We start from the raw sequence: 21,001 nt of genomic DNA on the forward strand, positions 1-21,001 counted from the left end.
AGACTCTACCTAGAGCTGGCCGACCGGCCAAACTTAGCAATCGGGGGAGAAGGACCTTGGTCAGGGAGGTGACCAATAACCTGATGGTCACGCTGATAGATCTCCAGAGTTCCTCTGTGGAGATGAGAGAACCTTCCAGAAGGACAACCATCTCTGCAGCACTCCACCAATCAGGCCTTTATGGTAGGGTGGCCAGACGGAAGCCACTCCTCAGTAAAAGGCACATGACAGCCCGCTTGGAGTTTGCCAAAAGGCACCTAAAGACTCTCAGACCATGAGAAACAAGATTCTCTGATCTGATGAAACCAAGATTGAGCTCTTTGGCCTGAATGCCAAGCGTCACATCTGGAGGAAACGTGGAACCATCCCTATAGTGAAGCATGGTGCTGTCAGCGTCATGCTGTGGGGATTTATTTCCAGCGGCAGGGACTGGGAGACTAGTCAGGATCGAGGGTAAGATTAACGGAGCAAAGTACAGAGAGATCCTTGATGAAAACCTGTTCCAGAGCACTCAGGACGTCAGACTGGGGCGAAGGTTCACCTTCCAACAGGACAACGACCCTAAGCACACAGCCAAGACAACGCAGAAGTGGCTTCAGGACAAGTCTCTGAATATCCTTGAGTGGCCCAGCCAGAGCCCGCACTTGAACCCGATATAACATCTCTGGAGAGACCTGAAAATAGCTGTGCAGCAACTCTCCCCATCCAACCTGACAGAGCTTGAGAGGATCTGCAGAGAAGAATGGGAGAAACCTCCCAAATACAGGTGTGCCATGCTTGTAGCATCATACCCAAGAAGACTTGAGGCTGTAATCGCTGCCAAAGGTGCTTCAACAAATTACTGAGTAAAGGGTCTGAATAATTATGTAAATGTGATATTTCCGTTTACATTTTCTAAAAAACAGTTTTTGCTTTGTCATTATGGGGTATTATGTGTAGATTGATGCCGGGAAAAATAACGATTTAATCAATTTTAGAAGAAGGCTGTAACCTAACAAAATGTGGAAAAAGTGAAGGGGTCTGAATACTTTCAGAATGAACTGTATGTGACCGACCGGTCCTATATAGCAACAATTGAAATTGTGTTTTTTACATTGGCTAAAAGTAGAGACTCAGAGCTAGAAAATGGTATATCATCCACTGCAGTTGAGGAACAATGGGAAAGTAATTCTGCTTTCAAAGATGATAAACTTGTAATCCCACTTTTGAGAAAATGGCCCTTCAATATTTTGGTACACGTACTGGAGAGCTCCTCTTTGTCTACACCCATTCATCGTCTTTCACACCCTCTTCAGCCCCACCTAACTCTTTAAGGATTCACATGTGAGGCCATGTGCTAAACAGATTAAGGTAGTGTAGTAAACAACCAAACATTTCAAGACTAAAAGTGGTGAAAGTAATAGCCTACAATAACGAAGAACTCCAGGTAAAAATACACTTTATCTAGTCCTTGGCCTATAAATAACGTAATCTGACTTGGGTGCAGGTCATGATGTTCTTCACATTACCGTCTCTGGTAAACACACACTATATCAAATAAAAGCTAGGTTTATTTGTCACATGCACAGGATACAGAAGGTGTAAATGGTACAGTGAAATGGTAGCAATATCAAAAAAAGAAAATGTTCAGATACAAATATTGTATAAATATTTAATAATTTTTAGATGATGCTTACCCAGGCACACTTGTCTAAATTGATGGATCATGTGAAAGAAATGCTATATCCAATTAACCTAATTGTGCTTTCAAGACAACTGGGAACTTGGAAAAATACGAGGTCAAATCGTGACATCAGTGATCTTCAGATCGGAAAGTCGGGCTCTAGAAAGAGGCTCAAGTTCCCGAGTTGGAATTTCAAGTTGGATGACCGTAAAAAATGACTTTTTTCCAGTCGGAGCTTGTATTTTTCAGAGTTCCTAATTGTCTTGAATGCACTGAAGTCGGAAGTTGGAGATTTCTGAGTTCACAGTTCCCAGTTCCCAGTTTTGAATGCTGCAGTAATCCCAACCAATACTACCAGCAATACAAACTTATTGTCATAGCAAGCCACCATGCATGAATCTGCAGATAGCTAAAGCTAACCAACTAGGTTAATTGATTTGCTAGCTAGCTAACATTAGGCTACAACTGGCTTTCTGATATATGAATAATATTACTACACAGATCATACACGTAACGTTAGCTAGTGAGCCATCCAGCTAACATTACCTAGCTAGCTAACAGTACGCTTTAACTTCCAATGCAAATGATTTTCTGACAAAACTAGAAACATATAATATCTGAAAATGTAGCTAGACTCTTACCCATATACATGGATGAAAGCTTCACGGCAGATTGTAACCCCTTACACTAAGTAAAATATGTCTTGTGTCGTTTCCGTTTTATTTGTAGCTACAGCTTCTTTGGCCTGTTGAGTTAAGTCACTCCAGTTCACATCGTGTGCAGAAAGTAATCCATCACAACTTTTTCTCACTGATATTTGTCGATAGCGCCTGCTAAATTCAGGGCAGCAATGTTGTTGAGAGCAGTTGCAACACTTTTACGGTTCTCCATGGCTAACGTTATATCTTTCAAAAAAGCCACGGTAGCAAGGATATCTACACATACTGAGCAGCTGATGTTATAGACAGAAGGATGCTACATGGCAGAAGGTTCCCTTCTTTTTCCGTGGCAAACCAACTAGGCTCGTAATTTAACAAACATATTTACAGACGGCATACAGTGGCTTGCGAAAGTATTCACCCCCTTGGCATTTTTCCTATTTTGTTGCCTTACAACCTGGAATTAAAATAAATTTTTTGGGGGGGGTTGTCTCGTTTGATTTACACAACATGCCTACCACTTTGAAGATGCAAAATATTTTTTCTTGTGAAAACTTGGAAAACTTGAGCGTGCATAACTATTCACCCCCCCAAAATCAATAGTTTGTAGAGGCACCTTTTGCAGCTGCAAGTCTCTTGGGGTATGTCTCTATAAGCTTTGCACATCTAGCCACTGGGATTGTTGCCCAGTCAAAACTGCTCCAGCTCCTTCAAGTTGGATGGGTTCAACTGGTGTACAGCAATCTAAGTCATACCACACATTCTCAATTGGATTGAGGTCTGGGCTTTGACTAGGCCATTCCAAGACATTTAAATGTTTCCCCTTAAACCACTCGAGTGTTGCTTTAGCAGTATGCTTAGGGTCATTGTCCTGCTGGAAGGTGAACCTCCGTCCCAGTCTCAAATCTCTGGTTGACTGAAACAGGTTTCCCTCAAGAATTTCCCTGTATTTAGCGCCATCCATCATTCCTTCAATTCTGACCAGTTTCCCAGTCCATGCAGATGAAAAACATCCCCACAGCATGATGCTGCCACCACCATGCTTCACTGTGGGGATGGTGTTCTCGGGGGGATGAGAGGTGTTGGGTTTGCGTCATACATAGCGTTTTCCTTGATGGCCAAAAAGCTAAATTTTAGTCTCATCTGACCAGAGTATCTTCTTCCATATGTTTGGGGAGTCTCCCACATGCCTTTTGAAGAACACCAAACGTGTTTGCTTATTTTCTTATTCAAGCAATGGCTTTTTTCTCGCCACTCTTCCGTAAAGCCCAGCTCTGTGGAGTGTACGGTTTAAAGTGGTCCTATGGACAGATACTCCAATCTCTGCTGTGGAGCTTTGCAGCTCCTTTAGGGTTATCTTTGGTGTATTTGTTGCCTCTCTGATTAATGCCCTCCTTGCCTGGTCCGTGAGTTTTGGTGGGCGGCCCTATCTTGGCAGGTTTGTTGTGGTGCCATATTCTTTCCATTTTTTAATAATGGATTTAATGGTGCTCCGTGGGATGTTCAAAGTTTCAGATATTTTTCTATAACCCAACCCTGATCTGTACTTCTCAACAACTTTGTCCCTGACCTGTTTGGAGAGCTCCTTGGTCTTTATGGTGTCGTTTACTTGGTGGTGCACCTTGCTTAGTGGTGTTGCAGACTCTGGGGCCTTTCAGAACAGGTGTATATATACTGAGCTCATGTGACAGATCATTTGACACTTAGATTGCACACAGGTGGACTTTATTTAACTAATTATGTGACTTCTGAAGGTAATTGGTTGCACCAGATCTTATTTAGGGGCTTCAGCGCAAACGGGGTGAATACATTTGCACGCAACACTTCTCCGTTATTTATTTTAGATTTTTAAAATGTAGAAGTAATTTTTTTCATTCCGCTTCATCAATTTGGACAATTTTGTGTAAGTTCATTACATGAAATCCAAATAAAAATCCATTAAAATTACAGGTTGTGATGCAACAAATTAGGAAAAGAGCCAAGGGGGATGAATACTTTTGCAAGGTACTGTACATGTTTGTTATTAGGGCATTTGAAAGTTCACCTGTTCCAGAAGGCATTTCTGCACCAAAACTCATTTTGAAAAAAAAAAAAATTATATATATATATATATATATATATACACAGTGGGGAGAACAAGTTTTTGATACACCGCCGATTTTGCAGGTTTTCCTACTTACAAAGCATGTAGAGGTCTGTAATTTTTATCATAGGTACACTTCAACTGTGAGAGACGGAATCTAAAACAAAAATCCATAAAATCACATTGTATGATTTTTAAGTAATTAATTTGCATTTTATTGCATGACATAAGTGTTTGATCACCTACCAACCAGTAAGAATTCCGGCTCTCACAGACCTGTTAGTTTGTCTTTAAGAAGCCCTCCTGTTCTCCACTCATTACCTGTATTAACTGCACCTGTTTGAACTCGTTACCTGTATAAAAGACACCTGTCCCCACTCTCAATCAAACAGACTCCAACCTCTCCACAATGGCCAAGATCAGAGAGCTGTGTAAGGACATCAGGGATACAATTGTAGACCTGAACAAGGCTGGGATGGGCTACAGAACAATAGGCAAGCAGCTTGGTGAGAAGGCAACAGCTGTTGGCGCAATTATTAGAAAATGGAAGTTCAAGATGACGGTCAATCACCCTCGGTCTGGGGCTCCATGCAAGATCTCACGTCGTGGGGCATCAATGATCATGAGGAAGGTGAGGGATCAGCCCAGAACTACACGACAGGACCTGGTCAATGAAGAGAGCTGGGACCACAGTCTCAAAGAAAACCATTAGTAACACACTACGCCGTCATGGATTAAAATCCTGCAGCGCACGCAAGGTCCCCCTGCTCAAGCCAGCGCATGTCCAGGCCCGTCTGAAGTTTGCCAATGACCATCTAGATGATCCAGAGGAGGAATGGGAGAAGGTCATGTGGTCTGATGAGACAAAAATAGAACTTTTTGGTCTAAACTCCACTCGCCGTGTTTGGAGGAAGAAAAAGGATGAGTACAACCCCAAGAACACCATCCCAACCGTGAAGCATGGAGGAGGAAACATCATTCTTTTGGGATGCTTTTCTGCAAAGGGGACAGGACGACTGCACCGTATTAAGGGGAGGATGGATGGGGCCATGTATCGCGAGATCTTGGCCAACAACCTCCTTCCCTCAGTAAGAGCATTGAAGATGGGTCGTGGCTGGGTCTTCCAGCATGACAACGACCCGAAACACACAGCCAGGGCAACTAAGGAGTGGCTCCGTAAGAAGCATCTCAAGGTCCTGGAGTGGCCTAGCCAGTCTCCAGACCTGAACCCAATAGACAATCTTTGGAGGGAGCTGAAAGTCCGTATTGCCCAGCGACAGCCCCGAAACCTGAAGGATCTGGTGTCATGAACCCTGCGTCCTGAGTCTGTTCCTGCCTGGGTTGCCGTTTTTCTGCTCGGTATCTCCTGTTTTCCCGAAGGTTCCTGAACGCACCCTGTCCGGTTGCCGGGCGACGTTGCTAGGTGGGTGATCTCTCGATTACCCGCACCTGCTTCTCATCAGCCTCGGCACACCTGGTCCTGATCATCACCCCTTCTTAAGCTCTGACCTGACATCCATTCCCTGCCGGATCGTTAGCCATTAACAGTATGTTTTGCCAGCGTATCAGCCTCTGAGTACTAGCGTTATTTTTGTTGTTTTTGCACCTTGTTGACCTGCCTTGTACTTACCTCCGTTCAGTCATTCTCCCGGAACCTTCACCCAACCCCTGCCGTGCCATCATTTAATCTGCCACTTCACCTCCACCTACTCATCTCCGCCACCCGCTCCTTCTCCTGGATTATTCTGCATCCTTTTGAATCTGTAAATAAACACTCACCTTCGTTCAACTCACCTTGTCCTGGTCTGCTTCTGGGTTCGGTCTTAGAGAACCGTGACATCTGGAGAAGGTCTGTATGGTGGAGTGGGCCAAAATCCCTGCTGCAGTGTGTGCAAACCTGGTCAAGACCTACAGGAAATGTATGATCTCTGTAATTGCAAACAAAGGTTTCTGTACCAAATATTAAGTTCTGCTTTTCTGATGTATCAAATACTTATGTCATGCAATAAAATGCAAATTAATTACTTAAAAGTCATACAATTTGATTTTCTGGATTTTTGTGACCTCTACATGCTTTTTAAGTAGGAAAACCTGCAAAATCGGCATACGCCTAGATTCCTGAAACAGGTGACAATTGTCTCTGAAGACACTTGTCAGCTGGTCTGCGCATGCTCTTAGAATGCTCCCTGTTATTCCATCTGGCCCAGCATCCTTGCAAGTTTTAACCTTGATGGCCAAAAAGAACGATCTTTGTCCCCATGTGCAGTTGCAAACCGTGGTCTGGCTTTTTTGTGGCGGTTTTGGAGCAGTGGCTTCTTCCTTGCTGAGCGGCCTTTCAGGTTATGTCGATATAGGACTTGTTTTACTGTGGATATAGATACTTTTGTACCTGTTTCCTCCAGCATCTTCACAAGGTCCTTTGCTGTTGTTCTGGGATTGATTCGCACTTTTCGCACCAGTACGTTCATCTCTAGGAGACAGAACTTGTCTCCTTCCTGAGCAGTATGATGGCTGTGTGGTCCCATGGTGTTTATACTTGAGTACCATTGTTTGTACAGATGAACGTGGTACCTTCAGGCGTTTGGAAATTGCCCCCAAGGATAAACCAGACTTGTGGAGGTCTTCCATTTTTTTTCTGAGGTCTTGGCTGATTTCTTTGGATTTTCCCATGATGTCAAGCAAAGAGGCACTGAGTTTGAAGGTAGGCCTTGAAATACATCCACAGGTACACCTCCAATTGACTCAAATGATGTCAATTAGCCTATCAGAAGGTTCTAAAGCCATGACATCATTTTCTGGAATTTTCCAAGCTGTTAAAGGCACAGTCAACTTAGTGTATGTAAACGTCTGACCCACTGGAATTGTGATACAGTGAATTATAAGTGAAATAATCTTTCTGTAAACAATTGTTGTAAAAATTACTTCTGTCATGCACAAAGTAGATGTCCTAACCGACTTGCCAAAACTATAGTTTGTTAACAAGAAATGTGTGGAGTGGTTGAAAAACGAGTTTTAATGACTCCAACCTAAGTGTATGTAAACTTCCGACTTCAACTGTATAATCCGGAGAAAATAATTTTATACAACAGCCTGTGTGTTCTCTTTTTTACTCCCTCCGCATATTTGAAATCAAACGTCAGAGTTTTCTCCATCTCCTTAGCTATCATACCCTGCTTCCACCGGGCATTCCACTGATTTCAAAACGGTCAACTTCTTCTGTGACAACAACGCTGTTGATCGCTGTTTCAGAAGACTCTACAATGTCTAGTTCAATGAAAATGTTTTTACCTAAATCAGGGATTTCCTCATTGTCTGATTCATTTTCAGAGTCAGAGAGAGTCAGCAATCTACGATCGTGGAGAGCATTAGTAACACTTTTGCAGTTCTTCATAATATCTTTCAAAAAAGCAGTGGTATAAATGATTACCTACACATACTGAGCAGCTCATGTTATAGACAGAAGGATGCTACATGGCAGACCAATTCGAACTCATCTCTCAGCATGTCAAGCCCATCCATTATCTCAGCCAATCATGGCTAACGGGAAGGTTCCTGTCTTTTTCCGTGGCTAAACCAACTAGGCTCCTGATTTAACAATTGTATTCGTATTTACAGATGACACAATTGTTATTAGGGCACATGAAAGTTCACATGTTCCAGAAGGCATTTATGCCAAAAAAAAACACATTTTGATCAAAAATGAATGTTTATGTTCAAATGCCTCTCCTGTGAAGTAGTGACGTGCGACATATGCCTAGTTTCCTGAAACAAGTCACATATTCAGTAACAAGACCACCATTTCTATACACTGGGCTGATGTACACTGATATGTACTAGTTTCTTGAACTGGATGGTCTGCAACTGAGGAAGCTGTGGACTCATGGCCAGCTCTTCTGGTACACTACAGTATGTTTCAGGAAGCTGTTTTTAAATTAGATGGGCCTTTTTTTAGCATCTCAGCTTGGTGGCCTGTAAATGAACTTGCTCTTTGGCTGCTCCACTGTACTATTAAAATATGGGCCAGTATGTAATCTCATCAGGTTTCATAACTGGCTAATCTTAGTTTTCTACTTTTTTTTAATTTGATATGAGATTATTCGCATGGTTTTAGATTTTCCTTGAAACAAACAATAGTTTTCACTTTAACAACTTTGTTACAATTACTAAAATAAATAAAAACATCACATCACATCCAACAAGTTTAACAACAAAGACAAAAGAACAAAGTTCAACACACAAAAAGAAAAAATTAAAACAAAAAGGACAATGCAAGGATATCAAACAAATTGGCAACCAGACATACACTGCACTTGTGCTTGACTTCCATGGTGGTAAAGGTTTTTTTCAGGGGCCCCGTCTAGAATGTCAAGTCTGATACCACATAGGGCAATGGTGACCAACCTTTTCTGTGTCAGAATCACTTTCTGAGTCAAAATGGAAGCTGAGAGCTAAGATTATTTTTAAAAACATGACTTAAAAAACGTAAGCCTATGCGACATTAACCAATTAAAAATTGTTCTGTAGCAAAGAGGTTTATGCAGTAGGCTATAGGCCCAATACATTACTACTGCATATTGGCTATGCTTGAATATCCCTGCCAATGTTGTTCTTCTCAGACCATGTTGAATGTATATTTTAAAAAATTAGGTACAGTATATGATCACACTGGTATTACAGCTGAGTGAGCATAATAATGTTTTTTTTTGTTTTTTTTTTACTGGACTGTTGGCCTGCATCTGATGGCCAGTCTGAGTGGAGGGAGGAAGCAGGGGCGAGGCTGCTTTCCATCCCTCCGCTGAGAAAAGGGGACACAGTCTTGCAGTTAATAGCGAAACTCAAGTCCCACTGCATTATTTCTGCCTCATGCGCTAATTCATGTTGTTACTCCTATGACCAGAGAGTGAAATATTCCTCGATATAAAAAAAGACACAAGCCGCTAATAATAACAAAGCAAGCTTATCTGAACACTTGGCTATACTCATTCATTGCAGCTGCAGTGCTGTATGTAGCATGAGTGGAATATGGGAGAACGTGCATTTTATTGCTTATAGAAGTGTTGAATAAAGCGTTGACAGTGCTGAATAACAACTTAAACATGAACTTCCTCATATTCGTATTGCTGTATTCGTTGAGTCGCTCTCTAGTTATGGTTTTTATGTTTTGAAATCTCACAGAATCAACTTTGGTGTGCGTTCAAGGTTTCTTTTTACAGTCTATGGCTTGAGGAACTGCGCAGACATTTTGATCTTAGCTGTCTGATTGGCCAGCAGTAGACCTATAGGTGCACTTGATTTGCTCTCTGGGTCTACCGGGTAGGCGAAATTCTATCTTCAGACACATTAAATGGTTCAAAATGGGAACACTTTGCCTTCCCGGCACTAGGGCTGCTGAATCAAGACACCTACCGGCAACAGCGCGAAACGAAAAAAATAACTTTATCGTTGTTTTTTTTACATAAATGTTTGGTGATCGACTAGGAATGCCTTGCAGATTGACCAATCAATCGTGATCGACCGGTTGGTGACCACTGACATAGGGTGATCATGGGTGAGAAAGCCAGGGCATCTCTGTCACCTGCGGGTCAGGGCTGAGGAGATGGGACTTAACAAGTGCTCGAGACCACCTAAAGCGAGACCGATTCAAGACCCGGACCGGAGGGGGACGAGGGGTCCGAGACAAAGTCAAGACCATGATTGTAATTCTGTCAAATCCCCACCATAGTAAGAGTTCAAAATGTCCAGTATTTCTGTGTTCATATTTCAGAAGAACATGTGGATTCTTTAGACGCTCAGAATGGTGAAAGAAATGCATGCTGAGGGCAAATAGAGAGCCACTCTACAAATTAGTGTGGAACCATGAGGGCCTTCTATGCCTTTACAGAAGGGGTAAGGATTTCTAAAATAATTGTAGTAGTTTTAAAAGATGTAATTTGTTTTAATTTCAATTAAATCTTTTCAGTAACATTTCAATGATATTCTAATGATATCATTATTTTCAATGATATTCTGATTTAATCTCTTCAGTTTTTGTTGGAAAGGAAAGGGTTAACACTGAAGAGAAAAAAATATTAAATCAGGATTTTTCTGTGTTGGTCTCTGGGGAAATAAATATAGCTAGCTAAGTCAGCCAAAGAGCTCGCCAGCTTGTAGTCCTAAAAAACGGAAATGATTTACCTCTGGTTCGTTTAGATATTCTTATGGGACAAACTTAATGGAGAAAGATCAGGGTTTTGGAATAAATGCCAAAAACAAGGTCTGAGGTTAACAGAGGCTTATGAGATCTTGTATATTTTGTCCTATGAGATATCAGTCAGTTAACATGACCTTTATGAACTATGAAGCCTATACTGTATGTGGGTTGTGTTTTTTTAAATTACATAAATACTTCAAAATTCACAAAAAGTGATGTTAGCTGATGAAGATTATCTCATAGAACAAAATGTATGTGCCCTGGACACCATATGTGAACTGATTGCCCCCCATTTATCCTCAGAGTTCGTACTGCTTGGTGACCTAATATATGCTTAACACCCCGGCCATCCTACAATCCAAACTAGATGCCCTCAATCTCACACAAATTATCAAGGAACCCTAAATCCGTAAACATGGGCACCCTCATAGATATCATCCTGACTAACTTACCCTCTAAATACACCTCCGCTGTCTTCAACCAGGATCTCAGCGATCACTGCCTTATTGCCTGCGTTCGTAACGGGTCTGCGGTCAAAAGACCACCCCTCATCACTGTCAAACGCTCCCTAAAACACATTAGCGAGCAGGCCTTCCTAATTGACCTGGCCCAGGTATCCTGGATGGATATAGATCTCATTCTGTCAGTAGAGGATGCCTGGTTGTTCTTTAAAAGTAATTTCCTCTCAATCTTAAATAAACATGCCCCATTCAAAAAATACAGAACTAAGAACAGATATAGCCCCTGGTTCTCCTCAGACTTGACTGTCCTTGACCAGTACAACAACAACCTGTGGCGTACTGCATTAGCATCGAATAACCCCCATGATAAGCTAAGGATCCTGGGACTAAACACCTCCCTCTGCAACTGGATCCTGGACTTCCTGACGGGCCGCCCCCAGGTGGTAAGGGTAGGTAACAACACATCTGCCACACTGATCCTCAACACGGGGCCCCTCAGGGGTGCGTGCTCAGTCCCCTCCTGTACTCTCTGTTCACCCATGACTGCATGGCCAGGCAAGACTCCAACACCATCATTAAGTTTGCCGACGACACAACAGTGGTAGGCCTGATCAACGACAACGATGAGACAGCCTATAGGGAGGAGGTCAGAGATCTGGCCGTGTGGTGCCAGGACAACAACCTCTCCCTCAACGTGACCAAGACAAAGGAGATGATTGTGGACTACAGGAAAAAAAAGAGGACTGAGCACGCCCCCATTCTCATCGACGGGGCTGTAGTGGAACAGGTTGAGAGCTTCAAGTTCCTTGGTGTCCACATCACCAACAAACTATCATGGTCCAAACACACCAAGACAGTTGTGAAGAGGGCACGACAAAGCCTATTCCCCCTCAGGAGACTAAAAAGATTTGGCATGGGTCCTCAGATCCTCAAAAAATTCTACAGCTGCACCATCGAGAGCATCCTGACTGGTTGCATCACCGCCTGGTATGGCAACTGCTTGGCCTCCGACCGCAAGGCACTACAGAGGGTAGTGCGTACGGCCCAGTACATCACTGGGGCAAAGCTTCCTGCCATCCAGGACCTCTATACCAGGCGGTGTCAGAGGAATGCCCTCAAAATTGTCAAAGACTCCAGCCACCCAAGTCATAGACTGTTCTCTCTGCTACCGCACGGCAAGCGGTACCGGAGTGCCAAGTCTAGGTCCAAAAGACTTCTCAACAGCTTCTACCCCCAAGCCATAAGACTCCTGAACAGCTAATCATGGCTACCCGGACTATTTGCACTGCCCCCCCACCCCATCCTTTTTACGCTGCTGCTACTCTGTTAAGTATTTATGCATAGTCACTTTAACTCTACCCACATGTACATATTACCTCAACTACCTCAACTAGCCGGTGCCCCCGCACATTGACTCTGCAACGGTACCCCCCTGTATATATAGCCTCCCTACTGTCACTTTATTTTACTTCTGCTCTTTTTTTCTCAACACTTTTTTTGTTGTTGTTTTATTCTTACTTTTTTTGTTTAAAATAAATGCACTGTTGGTTAAGGGCTGTAAGTAAGCATTTCACTGTAATGTCTGCACCTGTTGTATTCGGCGCATGTGACCAATAAAATTTGATTTGATTTGATATGCAACTTTTCAGGGAAGTTAGGAACCAATATCCACAAGCAGTTAGGAAAGCAAAGGCTAGCTTTTTCAAACAGAAATTTGCATCCTGTAGCACTAACTCCAAAAAGTTTTGGGACACTGTAAAGTCCATGGAGAATAAGAGCACCTCCTCCCAGCTGCCCACTGCACTGAGGCTAGGAAACACTATCACCACCGATAAATCTACAATAATCGAGAATTTCAACAAGCATTTTGCTACGGCTGGCCATGCTTTCCACCTGGCTACCACTACCCCGGCCACCAGCTATGCACCCTCCACTGTTGACTCTGTCAACCACCGCATTCTTATTGGCAGACTAAATAGCCTTGGTTTCTCAAATGACTGCCTCGCCTGGTTCACCAACTACTTCTCAGATAGAGTTCAATGTGTCAAATCGGAGGGCCTGTTGTCTTGACCTATGGCAGTGTCTATGGGGGTGCCACAGGGTTCAATTCTTGGGCTCACTCTTTTCTCTGTGTATATCAATGATGTCGCTCTTGCTGCTGGTGACTCTCAGATCCACCTCTATGCAGGCGACACCATTTTGTATACATCTGGACACTGTGTTGGACACTGTGTTAACAAACCTCCAAACGAGCTTCAATGCCATACAACACTCCTTCAGTAGCCTCCAACTGCTCTTAAACACTAGTAAAACTAAATGCATGCTCTTCAATCGAACGCTGCTGGCACCCGCCCACCCGACTATAATCACTACTCTCAACGGGTCGAACCTAGAGTATGTGGACAACAACAAATACCTAGGTGTCTGGTTAGACTGTAAACTCTCCTTCCAGACTCACATTAATCATCTACAATCCAAAGTTAAATCTAGAATCGGCTTCCTATTTCGCAACAAAGCCTCCTTCACTCATGCTGCCAAACATGCCCTCGTAAAACTGACTATCCTACCGATCCTTGACGGCGATGTCATTTACAAAATAGCCTCCAACACTCTACTCAGCAAATTGGATGTAGTCTATCACAGTGCCGTTCGTTTTGTCACCAAAGCCCCATATACTACCCACCACTGTGACCTGTACGCTCTTGTTGGCTGGTCCTCACTACATATTCGTCGCCAAACCCACTGGCTCCAGGCCATCTATAAATCACTGCTAGGCAAATCCCCGCCTTATCTTAGCTCATTGGTCACCATAGCAACACCCACGCATAGTATGCGCTCCAGCAGGTATATCTCACTGGTCATCCCCAAAGCCAACACCTCCTTTGGCCGCTATTCCTTCCAGTTCTCTGCTGCCAATGACTGGAACGAATTGCAAAAATCTCTGAAGCTGGAGACTCTTATCTCCCTCACTAACTTTAAGCATCAGTTGTCAGAGCACCTTACCGATCACTGCACCTGTACACAGCCCATCTGAAATTAGCCCACCCAACTACCTCATCCCCATATTGTTATTTATTTTGCTCATTTGCACCCCAGTATCTCTATTTGCACATCATCTCTTGCACATCTATCATTCCAGTGTTAATACTAATTATAATTATTTTGCACTATGTCCTATTTATTGCCTTACCTCCATAACTTGCTACATTTGAACACACTGTACAGTGGGGAAAAAAAGTATTTAGTCAGCCACCAATTGTGCAAGTTCTCCCACTTAAAAAGATGAGAGAGGCCTGTAATTTTCATCATAGGTACACGTCAACTATGACAGACAAATTGAGGAAAAAAAATCCAGAAAATCACATTGTAGGATTTTTTATGAATTTATTTACAAATTATGGTGGAAAATAAGTATTTGGTCACCTACAAACAAGCAAGATTTCTGGCTCTCACAGACCTGTAACTTCTTCTTTAAGAGGCTCCTCTGTCCTCCACTCGTTACCTGTATTAATGGCACCTGTTTGAACTTGTTATCAGTATAAAAGACACCTGTCCACAACCTCAAACAGTCACACTCCAAACTCCACTATGGCCAAGACCAAAGAGCTGTCAAAGGACACCAGAAACAAAATTGTAGACCTGCACCAGGCTGGGAAGACTGAATCTGCAATAGGTAAGCAGCTTGGTTTGAAGAAATCAACTGTGGGAGCAATTATTAGGAAATGGAAGACATACAAGACCACTGATAATCTCCCTCGATCTGGGGCTCCACGCAAGAGCTCACCCTGTGGGGTCAAAATGATCACAAGAACGGTGAGCAAAAATCCCAGAACCACACGGGGGGACCTAGTGAATGACCTGCAGAGAGCTGGGACCAAAGTAACAAAGCCTACCATCAGTAACACACTACGCCGCCAGGGACTCAAATACTGCAGTGCCAGACGTGTCCCCCTGCTTAAGCCAGTCCAGGCCCATCTGAAGTTTACTAGAGTGCATTTGGATGATCCAGAAGAGGATTGGGAGAATGTCATATGGTCAGATGAAACCAAAATAGAACTTTTTGGTAAAAACTCAACTCGTCGTGTTTGGAGGACAAAGAATGCTGAGTTGCATCCAAAGAACACCATACCTACTGTGAAGCATAGGGGTGGAAACATCATGCTTTGGGGCTGTTTTTCTGCAAAGGGACCAGGACGACTGATCCGTGTAAAGGAAAGAATGAATGGGGCCATGTATCGTGAGATTTTGAGTGAAAACCTCCTTCCATCAGCATGGGCATTGAAGATGAAACGTGGCTGGGTCTTTCAGCATGACAATGATCCCAAACACACCGCCCGGGCAATGAAGGAGTGGCTTCGTAAGAAGCATTTCAAGGTCCTGGTGTGGCCTAGCCAGTCTCCAGATCTCAACCCCATAGAAAATCTTTGGAGGGAGTTGAAAGTCCGTATTGCCCAGCGACAGCCCCAAAACATCACTGCTCTAGAGGAGATCTGCATGGAGGAATGGGCCAAAATACCAGCAACAGTGTGTGAAAACCTTGTAAAGACTTACAGAAAACGTTTGACCTGTGTCATTGCCAACAAAGGTTATATAACAAAGTATTGAGAAACTTTTGTTATTGACCAAATACTTATTTTCCACCATAATTTGCAAATAAATTCATTAAAAATCCTACAATGTGAATTTCTGGAGAGAAAAAATCTCATTTTGTCTGTCATAGTTGACGTGTACCTATGATGAAAATTACAGGCCTCTCTCATCTTTTTAAGTGGGAGAACTTGCACAATTGGTGGCTGACTAAATACTTTTTTCCCCACTGTATATATATATATATATATATATATATATATATATATATATATATATTCTGTTGTATTTTGACTTTATGTTTTGTTTTACCCCATATGTAACTCTGTGTTGTTGTTTTTATCGCACTGCTTTGCTTTATCTTGGCCAGGTCGCAGTTGTAAATGAGAACTTGTTCCCAACTGGCTTACCTGGTTAAATAAAGGTGAAATAAATAAAATAAAAGAAATGCAGCAGCTACTCTTCCTGGGGTCCAGCAAACTTAAGGCAGTTCATACAATTTTAAAAACATTAAAATACATTCACAGATTTCACAACACACTGTTCCCTCAGGCCCCTACTCCACCACTACCACATATCTACAGTACAAAATCCATGTGTACGAGTGGGTATAGTACGTATGTTATCATATGTGTGTATGCATGTGTCTGCGCCTATGTTCCCCGGTGTTCCATAAGGTGTTTTTTAATCTGTTTTTTAAAATCTAATTGTACTACTTGCATCAGTTACTTGATGTGGAATAGAGTTCCATGTAGTCATGGCTCTATGTAGTACTGTGTGCCTCCCATAGTCTGTTCTGGACTTGGGGACTGTGAAGAGACCTCTGGTGGCATGTCTTGTGGAGTATGCATGGGTGACCGAGTTGTGCGCCAGTAGTTCAAACAGACAGCTCGGTGCATTCAATATGTCAATACCTCTCATAAATACAAGTAGTGATGAAGTCAATCTCTCCTCCACTTTGAGCCAGGAGAGATTGACATGCATATTATTAATATTAGTTCTCTGTGTACATCCAAGGGCCAGCCGTGCTGCCCTGTTCTGAGCCTATTTCCTTTTTTTGTGGCACCTGACCACACGACTGAACAGTAGTCAAGGTGCGACAAAACTAGAGCCTGTAGGACCTGCCTTGTTGATAGTGCTGTTAAGAAGGTAGAGCAGCGCTTTATTATAGACAGACTTCTCCCCATCTTAGCTACTGTTGTATCAATATGTTTTGACCATGACAGTTTACAATCCAGGGTTACTCCAAGCAATTTAGTCACCTCAACTTGCTCAATTTCCACATAATTTACAACAAGATGTAGTTGAGGTTTAGGGTTTAGTGAATGATTTTTCACAAATACAATGCTTTTAGTTTTAGAAATATTTAGGACTAACTTATTCCTTGCCACCCACTCTGAAACTATCTGCTGCTCTTTGTTAAGTGTTGCAGCCATTTCAAATCAAATCAAATGTTATTTGTCACATGCGCCGAAAACAACAGGTGAGCCTTACACCTTACAGTGAAATGCTTACTTACAAGCCCTTAACCAACAATGCAGTTTTAAGAAAGAATACCAAAAAAATCACACAAAAAATACAATAAAATAATATGAAAATAAAAGTCAAAAATAATTAAAAAGCAGCAGTAAAAATAACAATAGCGAGGCTATATACAGGGGGTACCGGTACCGAGTCAATGTGCGGGGGGGGGGGCACCGTTTAGTCGAGGTAATTGGGGTAATATGTACATGTAGGTAGAATTATTAAAGTGACTATGCATAGATAATAAACAGAGAGTAGCAGCAGCGTAAAAGAGAGGTGGGGGGGGCAATGCAAATAGTCTAGGTAGTTTTGATTAGATGTTCAGGAGTCTTATGGCTTGGGGGTAGAAGCTGTTTAGAAGACTCTTGGACCTAGACTTGGCGCTCCGGTACTGCTTGCCGTGCGGTAGCAGAGAGAACAGTCTATGACTAGGGTGGCTGGAGTCTTTGACAATTTTTAGGGCCTTCCTCTGACACCACCTGGTATAGAGGTCCTGGGTGGCAGTAAGCTTGGCCCCAGTAATGTACTGGGCCATACGCACTACCCTCTGTAGCGCCTTGCGGTCGGAGGCCGAGCAGTTGCCATAATAGGCAGTGATGTAACCTGTCAGGATGCTCTCGATGGTGCAGCTGTAGAACCTTTTGAGAATCTGAGGACCCATGCCAAATCTTTTCAGTCTCCTTAGGGGGAATAGGTTTTGTCGTGCCCTCTTCACAACTGTCTTGGTGTGCTTGGACCATGTTAGTTTGTTGGTGATGTGGACACCAAGGAACTTGAAGCTCTCAACCTGCTCCACTACAGCCCTGTCGATGAGAATGGGGGCGTGCTCAGTCCTCTTCTTTTTCCTGTAGTCCACGATCATCTCCCTTGTCTTGATCACGTTGAGGGAGAGGTTGTTGTCCTGGCACCACACGGCCAGGTCTCTGACCTCCTCCCTATAGGCTGTCTCATCGTTGATCAGGCCTACCACTGTTGTGTCATCGGCAAACTTAATGATGGTGTTGGAGCCGTGCCTGGCCATGCAGTCATGAGTGAACAGGGAGTACAGGAGGGGACTGAGCACGCACCCCTGAGCGCCCCCTGTGTTGAGGATCAGCGTGGCGGGTGTGTTGTTACCTACCCTTACCACCTGGGGGCTGCCCATCAGGAAGTCCAGGATCCAGTTGCAGAGGGAGGTGTTTAGTCCCAGGGTCCTTAGCTTAGTGATGAGCTTTGAGGGCACTATGGTGTTGAACGCTGAGCTGTCGTCAATGAATAGCATTCTCACATAGGTGTTCCTCTTGTCCAGGTGTGAAAGTGCAGTGTGGAGCGCAATAGAGATTGCATCATCTGTGGATCTGTTGGGGCGATATGCAAATTGGAGTGGGTCTAGGGTTTCTGGGATAATGTTGTTGATGTGAGCCAAGACCAGCCTTTCAAAGCACTTCATGGCTACCGACGTGAGTGCTACGGGTCGGTAGTCATTTAGGCAGGTTACCTTAGTGTTCTTGGGCACAGGGACTATGGTGGTCTGCTTGAAACATGTTGGTATTACAGACTCAGACAGGGAGAGGTTGAAAATGTCAGTGAAGACACTTGCCAGCTGTTCAGCGCATGCTAGGAGTACACGTCCTGGTAATCCGTCTGGCCCTGAGGCCTTGTGAATGTTGACCTGTTTAAAGGTCTTACTCACATCGGCTACGGAGTGCGTGATCACACAGTCATCCGGAACAGCTGATACTCTCATGCATGTTTCAGTGTTACTTGCCTCGAAGAGAGCATAAAAGTAATTTAGCTCGTGTCACTGGGCAGCTCGCGGCTGTGCTTCCCTTTGTAATCTGTAATAGTTTGCAAGCCCTGCCACATCCGACGAGCGTCGGAGCCGGTGTAGTACGATTCGATGTTAGTCCTGTATTGAGGCTTTGCCTCTTTGATGGTTCATCAGAGGGCATAGCGGGATTTCTTATAAGCTTCTGGGTTAGAGTCCCGCTCCTTGAATGCGGCAGCTCTACCCTTTAGCTCAGTGCGGATGTTGCCTGAAATCCATGGCTTCTGGTTGGGGTATGTACATACAGTCACTGTGGGGACGACATCATCGATGCACTTATTGATAAAGCCAGTGACTGATGTGGTGTATTCCTCAATGCCATCGGAAGAATCCCAGAACATATTCCAGTCTGTGCTAGCAAAACAGTCCTGTAGCTTAGCATCTGCTTCATGTGACCACTTTTTTATTGACAGTCACTGGTGCTTCCTGCTTTAGTTTTTGCTTGTAAGCAGGAATCAGGAGGATAGAATTATGGTCAGATTTTCCAAATGGAGGGCGAGGGAGAGCTTTGTACGCGTCTTTGTGTGTGGAGTAAAGGTGGTCTAGAGTTTTTTCCCCCCTGGTTGCACATTTAACATGCTGTTAGAAATTAGGTAAAACAAATTTTAGTTTCCCTGCATTAAAGTCTCCGGGCCATTAGGAGCGCCACCTCTGGATGAGCATGTTCCTGTTTGCTTATGGCCATATACAGTTCATTGAGTGCGGTCTTAGTGCCAGCATCGGTTTGTGGTGGTAAATAGACAGCTTCGAAGAATATACTGTAGATGAAAAACTCTCTTGGTAGATGGTGTGGTCTACAGCTTATCATGAGATACTCTAACTCAGGTGAGCAAAACCTCGAGACTTCCTTAGATATCGTGCACCAGCTGTTGTTTACAAATATACATAGACCGCCACCCCTTGTCTTACCAGAGGCTGCTGTTCTATCCTGCCGATACAGTGTATAACCCGCCATCTGTATGTTATTCGTGTCATTGTTCAGCCACGACTCGGTGAAACATAAGATATTACAGTTTTTAATGTCCCGTTGGTAGGATATTCGTGCTTGTAGTTCGTCCATTTTATTATCAAGCGATTGTAAGTTGGCCAATAGTATCGTTGGCAAAGGCAGATTAGCCACTCGTCGCCAGCTCCTTACCAAGCAGCCCGATCTCCTTCCGCGATATCTCCTTTTCTTTCTACTGCGAATTACGGGGATGAGGGCCCTGTCGGGTGGCTGGAGCAAATCCCTCTCGTCCGACTCATAAAATAAAAATTATTTGTCCAGTTCAAGGTGAGTAATTGCTGTTCTGATGTCCAGAAGCTATTTTCGGTCATAAGAGACGGTAGCAGCAACATTATGTCCCCTCCAGCGCCATGGAAAGATTTCAGTCGCTGTAGTAGCTGACATGTATAGTGTTGAGTCATTCACATACATAGACACTCTGGCTTTACTCAAAGCCAGTGGCACATCCCTCTCAACCATACCATTTTTCAATTCCTCATCAATCCATGGGGATCTGACAGTTTTTACAGTCATTTTCTTAATGGGTGCAAGCTTATTAGTAACTGGAATAAGCAATTTCATAAATGTGTCAAGTGCAGTGTCTGTTTGCTCCTCATTACACACCACGGACCAACATATATTCTTTACATCAACAACATAGGAATCACTACAAAACGTATTGTATGACCTCTTATACACAATATTAGGCCCAGCCTTTGGAACTTCGGTTTTCCTAGATATGGCTACTATATTGTGATCACTACATCCAATTGATTAGGATACTGCTTTCAAACAAATCTCTGCAGCATTAGTAAAGATGTGATCAATACATGTTGATGATTTAATTCCTGTACTGTTTGTAACTACCCTGGTAGGTTGACTGATAACCTGAACCAGGTTGCAGGCACTGGTTACAGTTCGAAGCTAGGCCATCAGAAAATGTATTGAAACTTCTAGCTTCTCGAAGGCCGACAGGTCACTGCGCAATAGCGAGCAGTGGTTTTCCCACAGTCTAGCTAGCTTTTGTTGTAGGCTAGTTTGC

This window comes from Coregonus lavaretus (genome assembly GCF_964263955.1).
Source record: "Coregonus lavaretus genome assembly, chromosome: 22".
In the NCBI taxonomy this organism is placed as follows: domain Eukaryota; kingdom Metazoa; phylum Chordata; class Actinopteri; order Salmoniformes; family Salmonidae; genus Coregonus; species Coregonus lavaretus.